At 42.7% G+C, this 13832-nt stretch overlaps 1 protein-coding gene across 4 annotated transcripts in view; it reads right to left on the bottom strand.

The window, feature by feature from the left end:
- The window catches only part of BACH2 (BTB domain and CNC homolog 2), a 183450-nt gene that overhangs the window by 141056 nt on the left and 28562 nt on the right, over positions 1 to 13832 (bottom strand). The gene's annotated exons all lie outside the window — the stretch shown is intronic.

Genomic DNA, 13832 nt, shown 5'->3' with positions numbered 1-13832 from the left:
TTCATAGAAGACATTTAAATAAGAAAGAAAAAAGCCCATATGGTAGAAATCCAGCTGAAGACACAACCTCAGTCCCCCACCCACAACCTCTCTGAACGGACAGAAGACACATGCTCAGTAAGGGAAACTGGATTTTCAGTACTGGAAATGCCATTAGTATTTCATTGCTTTCTCTGAAAAAGGAGATGCAACTCAACCATGTGTTCATGGTCCCTTGCCTACCTTCACAAGGGCATACACAATTAAACCGAGGCAGAGAGCACAGCCTGGGGGATATGGCTGCCATACCCTTCCTGCATTTCAGGGCTCAGGCTTTTGGCATACTCTACCCATTGTTGACATGGATGACTGACAGAAAGTTTTGCTGCAAGATTTTGGTCACAGCAGTGTGACTGAGACATTCTCAAAAAATCAGCTGGAAAGACGAAATTCTCACAATCTCTGGAACAGAGTTTAAACCTGGGTTTGGCCTGATGCCACACAACACAACACAATGACCACAGTCTAGTGCAGGGCAGAGCAGGACAGAAGTGACCACTGCCTCTGGCATCTGCTGCCAACGAGACCAGGGCCCCCTCCCAAGCAAGGAGGGTCTCCTGATCCAGGTGACCTCCCCACAGCATCCTGGAGTCATCTATGCTCAAAACGGAGCAGCCAAGATCTGGGCCAGAGGATGGCAGGGAAAAACATGTCAGAACAAGAAAATTCATTTAATGGGGACAGAAAATTGGAGGGTTGGATGGGGAGAGAGCAAGAACTGGGGTTAGGCATGGAGAACTAACTGCCTGCTGGCTGTACAACTGCAGCACTGCTGAAGAACCACATCCAAGACTGTATTATGCCAGAGCACAATGCCATTTGTTTGCTTCCTGCAAAGTCTTTGGTGTACCACAGGTATGTTGAAGAGAGAAGGCTGATGAGTTCAAGCACTCACCCCTGAGGAGGGAGGGAAATGTGGCAGGTGAGCCCTGCGTGCTGCAGCTGCCTTCACTCTTGGCACAAGGGATGTACCTGAGCTGTGCATCAGGGCTTCAGGGCAAGAGTGCATGACAACTCTAACAGCTGTTGGCAGCAAGGATGGCAGCCACCCTGACACTCCCTGCCACCCTCTCAGCATCCAGGCAGATGAGCTGTGCCTTGGAGAGCTGCCACGCAGCTCCAATGAAGCTCCACACCAGTCATTTAAACTCAGTATCCCTCAAGTGGCCATTAACAGTGAATTCCTAACCAACCTGAAAACCTGGCTTCTCTCAACTAAATGTAATGAACAGTCACAGCAGAAGGGAACTGTATTTCCAGTACACGAAAAACTAGGGAGTATAGAGACATCTCAGCAGCAAGGCTGTAACATCCTCAGGATCCTTTGTCCTCTTAAGTCTCTTCCTGCAAAGTGGGGCTTCCCAAATCATCTGTCAAATCCTGAAGCCTGACACTGGTAAATGGAGTAAGATAGTGAGGAAATTACAAACTTCTTCAGTAGGCTTTGAGTACCATACCATAAATAAAAATATAGGCCAAATATGGGACAGCAGGGAAAAAACAAGATGCTGAATAGGGAGTTTGCCCAGGGTTTGCAGCTACAGCTGGCAGCAGGCAGGCGACTTGCAGAAAGAGAAGAGTGTGATGAAATACTCAAAAACTGTCCATGCATTTACAAGATTTGCACAAATCCATTTTATACCAGAGCGTCACTCAACTTATAGACTCATAGAATGCTTTGGGTCAGAAGGGACCTTAAAGATCAGCTGTAATGTTGCAATGTATTTACGTTTGAAAATAAAATTACCAGTAAATAGCTGAAACTTCCTTGGATATTATGCTAGCTCAGACATTAATAGCTTATAACAGAGCACAGGTCCACAGTCAACCAAATGCACAACACAGGAAGACAGACCTTAAAGGTAAATAATTCAGGACTTGAATTCTTTAAGGTAAATAATTCAGGCGCTAATGAATTCACTGACTGTAAATAGGGAGTGCCACTGTGAGGAACCCTCCAAACTGCCCTACATCCAATCCTCAGGAGTGCAGAGCAGAAAACTGTCAGCAGAAGCATGTCTCAAACACTCCTGGCTACAGCAAGACTAACACAAAAGAGGTCCTGGACAGGAAGAGATAGCTTCATAGACTGGTTCCAGCACTCCGTACTGTGACCATGGGCTGCTGAAAAGGATGTGCACTTTCAGAAACACCACTTGGGCAAACAGTGAGGTGGCTGTGATGCAAGGAAGCTGACCCATGTTGCATTCAATGGAAGCATTGGGGAAACCCTTCAAGGGTAGCCAACATGGCCGTTTGGTCGAGCAGTGCTAAAAACACACAAGACTATGGGTGAAGCTCTAAGTCCTTGCTAAATATGACACCGTGTAAATAAAAAGAAGCCAGACAACTCCCCATGTCCTCCTCACTTCACAATCTTTCTTCTCTATCCTCTTTGATTGAATATTGCCAAGTGCTTTTATCCACACCTGAGAATTCCTGTGCATCCATCAAAAAGCATTTCAGCCAACCAAATCCCATCAACAAATCACAGGATAAATCCTCATAAATTCCTAAACTACCAGCAAGTGTCAGTCTTCCCAGCCTGCACTCTCTAGTACCAAGGAGCTGTTTTGCAAGCAGCAATTATTCCTGACCAAGCAAAGAAACTCTACCAAAGTCGAGATGCAGACAGCTGTCAGTAATACAATGTTTTTCTGCAAAAAAAAACCCCAAACAAACCTACCAGGATTTTTATGCTGTCTCATACTCTAAAAGTAGTATTTAAAACCACCCTAAAGTTGCCTCACACCCTCTTACGAGACCTACATGAAACCAAACTGTGGAACAAAATCCTGCCTTTTGCCGGCAGACAAGGGCATGTCAGCAACAACAGCCAAGGCATTGCAAGGTTGCTGACGAGCCTGTAAACACTGTATGGGAACATGCCCGTGGATCTGCAGTGGTAAACACAACTGCTGTTCTTGCTCCGTGCCCAGCAGAGATAGAGATCTCATCACCAGCAGAGATCTGGGTCACCACAAGGAAGCTGGAGTTATCCCAGCACCATCATCTTTTAGGTAATGCTCTCAGGAGGGGAAACAAGTATGTGGCAAGGTTTCATCTGATGAGGTGCTGGCTGTAAACAAAAACAGTGACTGGGGGTTTCCTTGCTCCTTGGTGATATCATCCAAAGGGAAAAAAAAAAACCAAACGAATTTCATCTGATGTCTTGTATCCAAAGTGCTTTGCAGAATGAGTTTGCTGCAAATGCGAGGTTCAGATTGCAGTTTCTCAAGTGCTTGCAAATGCACCTCGACTAGCAAAGTCTTCCTCGTAAACACCAGGCTAAAAAGTATTTGTTTGCTTATCTTGTACTTCAAAACTGAAAACCCAAACCTGAGGAAGGAAAACCCTAGAAAAACAATGTTTAAATTGAAGTATAGATTTTTAAACATATGATGATTGTGAAAAACAAATGTTCTGAGTCTCCACACAATCAAGAAGCTGACTATGCAGGCACATGACTGAAAATGAGATCACCTTTCCAGTCTCTACTAACCAAAACTTTTGCAACCTTCCCGTATGCTGTTTCCTTGTTTACATCTCATGGTTCGGGAGTTCAACTTTTGGGGAAACATGAATGGTAAACCTAGAAAGTGAAATGTGATATTATTTACAGAATAGGAGAGCACGCTGTTCACAAGAATTTGTAGGCGCACACATCCCAGCCCTGTTTCTCAGTTCAACACCCACTCCTGAAATCCTGTACCAACCAGATTAGCTGATGTACACATGCCTGCACTCTTGGAGAAACAATAGTCTCTTTCAGTCCATACAGTCTTCTGAAGAACCAGGCAAAAACGTCATGGGAGAAGTTAGGAAATATCTGCAGAACGCAGCAACAAGATGAAAGGCAGAACAAGCCTTTTAACTTGCACAAAGTACATAACATGGAGGATAAGCACAGAACTTAGTTACCTAGCCTCTCTTCCAAAGGGATATTTTTTATTTTCCCCAGGATGGAAAAGAGGATTGTTGAAACAACTTAAAAAACCCAAAAAAACAACAACTGGGATAGTGGAACAGCTCCCTTACAGACAGACCATTACAAGCAAAATTCAGCTCCAGGAGCTGGGGCAGACCTGGGAGAAAATACATACTGCCCTGAAGTGCCAGGATGTCCAGCAGACAGCTGGGATCCTGGCTGGTGTGATGAGCCCTCCTGTCCCCAGTGCACAGCACTCCTTCCTCCATTCCCCTCCCAAACACTGTTGCTACAGAAGGCACAGAACTATTTTTTTAATTAATCCAGCACAAAGTTTGAGCTGCCTCAGGGTTAAGCTAAACATTTTCTGTCTTTAACCACTACAGCAGAACTAACTACAGTTAGTTCTGAAAGAAAAACACTTCACCATAAGGCTAGGGAATTGAGGACAGAAAAGAAGCTGCAACAGTCACCCCTGACCTCTCAAAATTTCGCCTCCAGAACATGCAAAAATAAGAAACTGAATTTTTAATCAGCTGAGAAACGGGGCAGGGAGACACTCTTGGTAAAATTATTGTTGTGAATATCACATAAAAAGCCTTATGGAATTTTACCATCCACCTTCTGTTCCAAACTGTAGGTCTCCAAATAGCCTATCTGACAAAATCCAACTACACACACTTTCAGGAAAGCACTCAGCACTGAGAGACATTTAAAAAGCATGTAGTTCTACAAATCCTTTTCTCCTCTCACAAGGGGCTGTAACTCCTGCAGGAAACACATGCTCCTGTAACAAAGCAGGTATTCTCTGCATGTACTCACACTGCCTATTATTTTTTTAATCATCTGGTATGCATCTTCCTAGGCATGCTTATGTTAGAGGAAATACTAGCATTAGGTCTGCAAAAGAACACTGACTACCTGTTCTGCATGAACACCCTGAAGGTTAATAGTGGAAATCATGGCTTGAACTCTGCCTCTGCCTTGTCCATACAACCACTGGCATTTTACCACATGTGCTTCCCCCCCCCCCAGCTCATGTTCACTCTCTGCAGGATTTTACTATGCAGTCCACCAGTACAGTATTTTTCGGATGTAGGAGCAAGTCAAAACATATTTTGATGTGTCTAGATTGCACAGAGAAAAACTGAAAGTTGATCACAGAAAGTTGATCACAGAAGAATACAAGTTGCTCTCTCATTTCGCAGCTCCAAGAGTCAGAAAGGGTGAGTAGAACCCTGATATATACCAGATGTTTAAAAGTAAGGTGGAAGAGCTGGTGTCATGAAAGCTTCCTGACAGCTACCAACTGGCCTTGCTATAGTGAGCAGGCTTCTTCTGCCTGTGGAAGACTACAGTCTCATGGAAAGGGAATATTCACAGCCTTCATGCACACATATAATCCTACTCTCTTTTATTGAAAATAAATTTGACAAGTCCATCACTACTAAATGAAAAAGCCTCAAAACTGCATCATTTTGTTACATATACAAAAAAAGTTGGGTCTGGAGCATATCCATGGTTTTGAAGCACCACACTTAACCCAAGAAATGAAAAGGCAATTTTTTTCATTTGTTTCTGTTTCTAGTAAGTCTTGAGTCAGTTTCCTCCATTTTCTTCTGAATTTGTGTTTGGATATTAAAAGCAGCAAATAAAAAAGGCTTTCACCTCAGCCACAACCCTCATTCCACTGCGTACTCTACAAATACATATGGAGACTTCACATCCTAAAAAGACAAGTTTCACCTTGTTGTTACAAAATTTGAGGTTTTTTTCTATCTCAATAAAAGGGAAATTTCATCATTAAAACAAAAAGAAAAGAGGAAGAAGGAAAAAAAATCAGCCCTGCAGAAAATCATAATTTCAGAGTTAACAGGAATATGCATCTATCACTTAAATTGGCCCCTTGGGTGAAGCCCATTGCAGAGATCAAAAGTCGTTCCACAGACTTGGGATAATGCCTGGACAGTTCAAAATACTGATGAGAGTGGACATCACTGTTCTTGACTGCATGGTGTAGGGGTGCATGAAGGTAAAACTCTCACAACAGCAGTAACGCCTCCCAGCATGAGAAACCCCAGGCACTCTGGGTACCACAAAAGCACGCACTCTGGAGAGCATTTCAGACAGTGATACAACTCACTGATGACACAGGGAGACTGGTAACATTTTTTATTGGTGACTCTGCAGCTCCTATTTCCACAGCCCACGCTTGTTCAAAAAACACCACAGGACACGTGTGATGAAAAAAGGAGTATCTCAGGCCAGGGTGAGATAAATACACACCAAGGTGAAGCAAGATGACAGCTGGCATTGCTAAGGAATACATTCAGGGCAGGTAGCTCAGTGTGAAAGCTGCAGGTTGTGCCCTGGGTAGCAAGAGCACCAGGCAAGAGGACACAAACTGGTGCTGTGAACACCTTGCACAGGGACCAGCGGTGCCAGCCAGGTGACTGGACACTTGGAGACACAGCAGGAGCCAGTGAATCAGCAGGAAGACCCTAGACTACCTTGCACAGACTGGAAGTGTAGGAAAGCCCAGGGTTTCCTTTGTTTCTGTGGGGCTCCTGTTTCTGTGTTACTGCACCATGATTCAACTGCTTTAAAGATGCAGATGTCTGGGGAAACCTGGTAAGGCAGGTTGCTGGTAAGGCAGCCTCGTTGGGCTGTGTGAGGGTGGTGTGTGTAGGGAGGTGTGCAGGACACAGCTCGGGTCACTGGAGCTGCCTGCTGCCACGGTGCTTTGGTCCCAGCACTGGAAATGGTGGTGGGACTGTGCCTGCCAACAGCTCACCCTGAATTATCCCACAGGAGTGTCTCTCACGCCTTCCATATCCAACCTAAAGCAACTTCTTCACTGAACACCACCTGAATTATTTTTCTACATATTGTTTATGGTAATAAAAAGAGGTTTTGGAGATTTACCTAGGGCTTGTGAGGTGAAGGGATATTTTTCTCACAATACAATTGATATCTGTTGTTTTCTTCTCATGTTCCCTTGTGCACATACACTGGCCCCTTCTTGCAGCCTGGCTTTGCCTGAGGTGTAGGTAAGAATTGTCAGCTCCTCCAGTACTAGGAGGAAATTACTGCCTCAGGCTCACACTGAAATCACTCTTTTTCACATAGGACTGTGGACATAATCCTTTGCCCAATAAATAGCCCATGTTCTTCCTTATTGCTCCAGATGGATATGAATGAATGAACTGCACTTTTTCTGAACACCATCTTCTGCTTTTATTGAGTACTTCAGTCACTGCCAACTGCACCTCCTTGCCCTACAAGGCATCAGTTAAGGTTGCTGGGTCTGATTTCCAAGTCCCCTGCTCTAAGTCTCTTTAAGAGGAAAAAAGGTTGGATGCTATTAGCCCTCTGAGAAACCATGCTTTTAGTCCATAACCACGGGCTCCTGAAACACAGCTGTTAAGTGCAAATCTCAGTCTCTGAAATTTTCTTTCTGCTGCCTCATTATCTTTACTACATGCCAGCAAAAACCAGAGTCCCCCCACAGGCTGAGGGAGGAAGTCTTTATGTTTCCAGCTGCATCTAACTCTGGCTAGTCAACCAGATGCAAAATATTGCATCAACCTGATGTTGACTTCAAAGTTTCAAAATTTTCCTGTTACAGCTGGGACTAGGTGCTTGTGGTTTCAGTTACCACAAGGGAAATGGAATCTCACAGCCAACACTTAGATTACTTCCCAACACTGCTGGGCTACCCTCAAAAGAAAAACAACCAAAAGATGTCAAACACAAAATGGCTTAAGTCAGACACTTAGAAAATGCTCTGTAATACACAAAAGGTGCAATTAATTGAAATAAATATTGAAGCTCCCTGTAAATCATCATTTTAATCTTAAGAGTAGGATAGGATCCCCTAAAGCCAGATCCCCTCCGGCTACTTTAGTTCTGACCACTAAACTAAAGCCTGCAGGTGGCTGACCTCATACCATTGCTGTCTTCCAGCCAGACTGCTCCAGTTAAGCGGCCTTCCATATTTTCGTCAGAATCTATAGACTGTAACTCCATTTTTTCAGTAGTCATGCACAGAAAAAAAAATGTCAACTTGCCAATGAAGAACAAAAATACCAGATCAATGCACATACAGTCTTAGAATAAAACTCTAATCCTTCACTTGCTAAGAAGTCTCTTTCAAAAAAATGTTTATGTTAAAATTTAGAGTTGTGTTGAACATTAATCTTAGGGAATTTTACAACAGAATGTACCAATTTTAAAAGGTTTCTACAGCCTTAATGAATTCCTAGAACCCATAGACAGAAATTAAATAGGGGGAACCTACAGTGTTGGCTAGACATATTTCAATATTTGTTACCATAGAAACAAGCCCGTAGATTTAGGGTTTGGAGTTATCCTTGCTATAAAATATTAAACTTCTTACAGTTTTTGCATATGTATATTGTGGCAAGAACACTGTCAATCCTGATAGAGCCCAAAGCATCTTAATTATTTAACAGGGTTTTAGCTTTTTCCCCCCCTTTTTCTTAACAGAGGATCTTTTAATTTATTTTTTCCTTGATAGACTTTTTTTAACATCTTCCAATAGGAAACACTTCTGGCTGACATGATATACAGGAAATGAAGACATGTTTTTCCTCAATGTTGTGCTGAAGTGGTAAATAAAAGGAGCACACATATAGTCTAATAAACAAGATTCACCAGTAACTATCAAAAATTACACCAGTAAGCACCTGTGTTGATTTTACCAGCTAAAAGTACATGAAATGTTATACTTCATTTGAAAGACAGTTCAACTTCAAATTTGATGGTTTTGTTTTCAATCGTAGCAACGGAGAAATGCTCAAGAACGAAAGTGATTGAGATAACATCTCGATACTTCAACAGTATTGAACACTTCTGGCAGATACCTGCGAAATGAAACAAAGCATTGTCCTTTCATGCTTCAGAGGAGCATCAACAGCTGCATTCAAGTCACAGCACAGCTGGCGAGCAAAAGGATCGGCAATTCCAAGAAAGAGGAAGGACAGATGCTTCCTCCAGCAACACTCCTTCAAACAGTAAGGAGACCACGCTTGTTTAGACAATTTCAGTGGTGGAGGGGACCCACAGCTCAAGATACCATCCAGGGAAGAGCTCCGCTGGGAGCAGTGGGGAAGGTCAACACCTGGCCAAGCCCAAGCCCCCTGCCCCTGGGACTGGATGTATGCAAGGGATTTTGACCATGATGATTTCACAGCCAAAACTGGCCCCAGATCGCAGCCCTTGCTTTTTGTTTGGATTCAAGAAAATCTGTTTACAGAAGGCTCAACACAATGAAAAATGAAAAACTTTGGAGTAAAAGCCATAAACCACACAGTTGTTTCAATACTATATTCCAGCACTGAAGTTGACAAGGAAAAACACAAAAAAAAGCAAAGCAAATCAGAAGAAAGACCAAAACTGAGCAAGACTGAAACACCCTCTTCTTCCAAGAATTAAACAATACTTTTTATGAACTGTAAAGATAAGCAGTGGAACTGCTATTTCCTAAAGTTTCTGAGGTCAATCTTCCAGCACAGCTTCTCAAATAGCCAATTAAATGTGCACAGTTCTCACACTCACATGCATTCTATCATTTTAAAAAAGACCTACAGCTCACATCTCTAAAAAATAATGGAAAAACTTATTCTTGAAGACCTGCACGACAACCCTTTAACTAATGGAAAATCTGCAACACTTCTGAAGAGGAAAATGGTAAGATGGCTTAATTTTAAATGAGTAAGAATTTAAATGTCACTTCCTGCATGTGACCTCGATCTGAATAACCTCGCATTTTTGTTTTCTTTGGTGTGGTTAACAGTGGAATCTTTGTGGAGTACATTTCTATGGCATTTACAGTTGCATGTTTACGTTCAGCAACTCCTTTGCATAATTCTGAACACAAAAAAATCAGAAAGTGACTTTTCCTCTGTAAAGAAAGAGAGAGATCTAAAAAGTAGCATGCTACTAGGACTTCCAAAGAGGGAAAGGCAGGAGAAAAATAATCCCAAAACTCAGGGGAAAAATGCACAACTTCCTTTAACTGACAGCTGCAGTGAGGTACTATGAGTTTGTTTTATCTGAGCAGTTATGTACACACACTAAAGGCAAAGCAACACTATGTACTCTAAAGGAGTTCACACAAGTCCACAAAGGGCACCACTATCAACCTGCAGTCGAGAAGCGGGAAGTTATTCACATGTCTGAGTAAGTCATGGAATGGTAAGAGATGTTGGCAGCACATGTTGCCAAAAATAAGGCATTGCATGCACGCATTCAAATCCAGAGCTATGAAACCCCTTGTCACCCTCTTGTAGGCTCTACAGGCCAGGTTTGTTCTGTGGGAAGCCCTACTGCACTGGATACAAAAGCCTCAGGTCTTTCCAACTGATGCTGCAGGTGTCAACACCTCAGCACACCCTCTCATCCTTCCCATGAAGTGCTTTTAACCCAGGGGCTCGTTGGGAGAATGGCTTAGGAGACATGATGAGGCTTTCATAAAGTTTTCTGTAGAATTCATAGATCTAAGTAAAATAAAGCAGTCTACATATGTGCTGCAGGTGCATCTTGGAACAAAAGAGCTCTTATTCATAGATCATAGAATGGTTTGGGTTGAAAGGGACCTTAAAGATCACCTACTTCCATGTCTCCTGCCAAGGACACTTTTCACTAGACCAGGTTGCTCAAAGCCCTATCCAACCTGGCCTTGGACACTCCCAGGGATGGGGCATCCACAGATTCTCTGGACAACCTGTTCCAGGGCTTCACCAAACTCACAGTGAAGAATTTCTTCCCAATATCTAATCTAAATTCATCCTCTTTCAGTTTAAAGCCATTACCCCTTGTCCTATCTACATTCAAGAAGGCCACTCAGCTGATATCTCCATCTTGTTTTGTCAAAAAAACAAAAAGGCCCACCAAAAAACCAAACGAGAAATGCATCCATACAGTGGTCATTTAAGTCATACAATGGCCTTTAAGTCATTTGACAAACACCTCTCCAGTTTAAGTGGTGCCACCAGGGATGGCTTGGGTTGCCCTCCTGTGGTGGGAGGACAGCACAGGACCAGTGCCTGCCCAGCCCATAACTGGCACTCCAGCAATGGGTGACGCCAAAACAAAAAAAAAGGGAGACAGCAAAACCTTTGCCCTAGTGTTGCTGAGAGGAAAGAAGGTGTGCTCCAGTTCTGGATAACATGCCCCATTTGGTCTGCTTAAAATACCTGTTTTAGAAAATAAACTGGGATGATAAAGCAGGAGATTGTGTTTCTTATAACTCAAGAAGAAAATGAATTTCACACAAATAAAAAATCGCTATGTGTAAAACAAAATACTCTATACAACACACAATTTACCCAAAAATAATTCATTTCCCTTTATACCAGGCAGGCCAAGAGTCCATTTGGATTAAAAAAGTGAATGGATATGAGTTTCCCATCTCAGCAAAACATTGGAAAAGAACACAAACATCTCACATCTGTCCAGTCTTGACCCAATTACTAAAGGGTGAAGATACCACTGGCTGTCAGGATGTTGTATTTGCCATTCGAGGTGGGGCAGGAGTACTGCTCCTTCCTCTGGAGCATCTTGTTTCTGATCACCCAAACAAAGAGAGGAAATTGGGGTACACAGACAGGGATGTGAACTGGCACAGGAATGCATGCATCTCTTCCAATATTGGAAGATTAACGAGTGAGAGAGTTGATGAATGGGAAGGATTAAATATAGAACCAAAAAATAAGCGAAATGATTAATTGCTAGAAAAGGAAACTCATGATTTATAGAAGAAAAAAATCAGTAAGGCTTGGGAAACTGAAGGGAATAAGCAGCAAGTGAGCTGCAGGGTGGGACCATCTGGTGCATAGTGCCACGGCGGCACAGAGCACATAGCACAGCTTCAGCGCCCCCCTCGCCTTCTCCCAGCCTCAGCGCAGGCAGGGCAGACAAAGCAGAAACAGATAGAGTTCAGAGGTTACTGGATGAAAGTAACTGATTTTAAAAACAAGCTGAAGTTGGTTTTAAATCATATCCTATAATCTGAAAACGGTCTCTTAATTAAACGTTTCCATGTGGTCTTGTAGTGGGCTGGGAGCTGTCACACTCATGTCCTTGCATTCTAAGCTTTCTAGAAATTTCTAAAAATAACTGGATACTTGTTTAACACTGTTTTAATTTACTTTATGAAGAAATGGAAGGCATTTTTAGCCTATTTATTTTCCATTCTGAGTTATAACATCTCAATGGTAACCCATTATGTTGGTCCTGCACTTCTTTGTTTTGCAACTATTAAGATAAACAAACTCTTCTGCAGTCAGCATGCAATCAACAGGCATCCCAAAGCAGCATAAACCTAAGGAATAATCCAGCACCTTAAAGGTTATTATGATCAGTCATTTGCTTGGTGTCTAAAATTCACTTTTGTGGGGAACAATAGTATAGAGGAAGAAAACAGAGATATGCCGTGAAACTGTAAATGCACTACATGTTTTAGCATGGCACCTGCTTGTTTTGGTTTTTTTTTAACTTAATGCCATTTTAAAATAACTTACAAAAATACTTTTTTCAGTTAAAAAAAAAAATAAGGTACAACCAACTACATCCTCTTTGGGTTATGCCCATGAATGAGCTACTGTCTGCATTAGAAACAAGCACCTGGACCAACTCATGGGCATCCAGCAAAGTCCACTGGTTTCCTTTCAAAACACTAATTTAAAAAAGACAATGTCAAATCCCAGCCTGTGAGCAGCCTTGTTATTAAATACAGCATCTCAAGAGTGGAAGGGACGAGGTGCAGGATTCAGAGGGGCTGCTCACCACAATGGAGGCCAGAGCAGCTGTGCATGGGCAGGAGACCAGCCCCTGCTCTGGAGACAATATACTTTTATGACGGTCCATTATGACATACTGTACTACAACCCCAATCAAGAAACAATTCTGTGCTATCTTTGGGAGATCTTGCATTTCCTCACACGAGTCTTTATGTGCACATCCCCTTTATGCCAAATACTTTCTGTATGGAGTAAATGGCAGGACCTGGACTTGCACAGCCAGCCAGGAAAGAAGTGGTCTGAGAGTGTGGGGAAGGACCAGCATCTCTCAGTCCCAGCACAGTCATCTTATTGAACAAAATATCCCAACACTGCAGCAGGGTCCCTTCCTGCCACCCTTCGTTTCATCTGGTCTAGATCCCACAGATCCTAGGAAAAAGTTTCTCATCCTTCACTACCCAGAGGGAAAGGATATGCTCGGAAGAGCTGCCACTCTGTCACCAACAGATCCAAGAGGAATTCAAGCTTTTGCAAGAGGGCTGAGATAAAACTCATCACCATCTATGCAGCCTTCTTTGCCAGTCACTCCCTTCTCAGTCACCTGCAACTTCTGAACTTTGCACCATCCTCTTTCCACTACATCTTCCAAGAGTTGTCTTAGGGATGAGGATACTCAGCAGTGTTTCAGAAGGATTCCAGCAGCTCCTCCTTCCATCAAGAAAGAGCCACATAAAATTCAGAGTCAGGGACACATTACCTTAATGCATTTTTCTTGCTGAGGTCCAGTTCCCCTCATTAGCCTTCTGAAAGAGCACCTTTTCATGCAACACGAAGACAATATGAAGAAGATTCTGTACCCTTTTCCCTGCACAAAGGCTAAGGTCAAGGGGAATAGCACATGTCATTTCTTGTAGTGAAATTCTGCATGAAGAGCAGTAATAAGATTTTTTGAGAACCTGATGTATATATATAAAAAGAATCAACACACAAACTTCTATTTTCAAAAACCACACCATTCTCAGTTTAATGCTGCAGGCTACAACAGTCTGTTTTACAGTCAGTAATGCAACACAGTCTCCCTATTAACAAAATAAATTCCC

The sequence above is a fragment of the Zonotrichia leucophrys genome, chromosome 3, assembly GCF_028769735.1.
Source record: "Zonotrichia leucophrys gambelii isolate GWCS_2022_RI chromosome 3, RI_Zleu_2.0, whole genome shotgun sequence".
In the NCBI taxonomy this organism is placed as follows: domain Eukaryota; kingdom Metazoa; phylum Chordata; class Aves; order Passeriformes; family Passerellidae; genus Zonotrichia; species Zonotrichia leucophrys.
The sequence above is the reverse complement of the archived record's forward strand: the minus strand, read 5'-3'. Positions and strand labels throughout refer to the sequence as shown.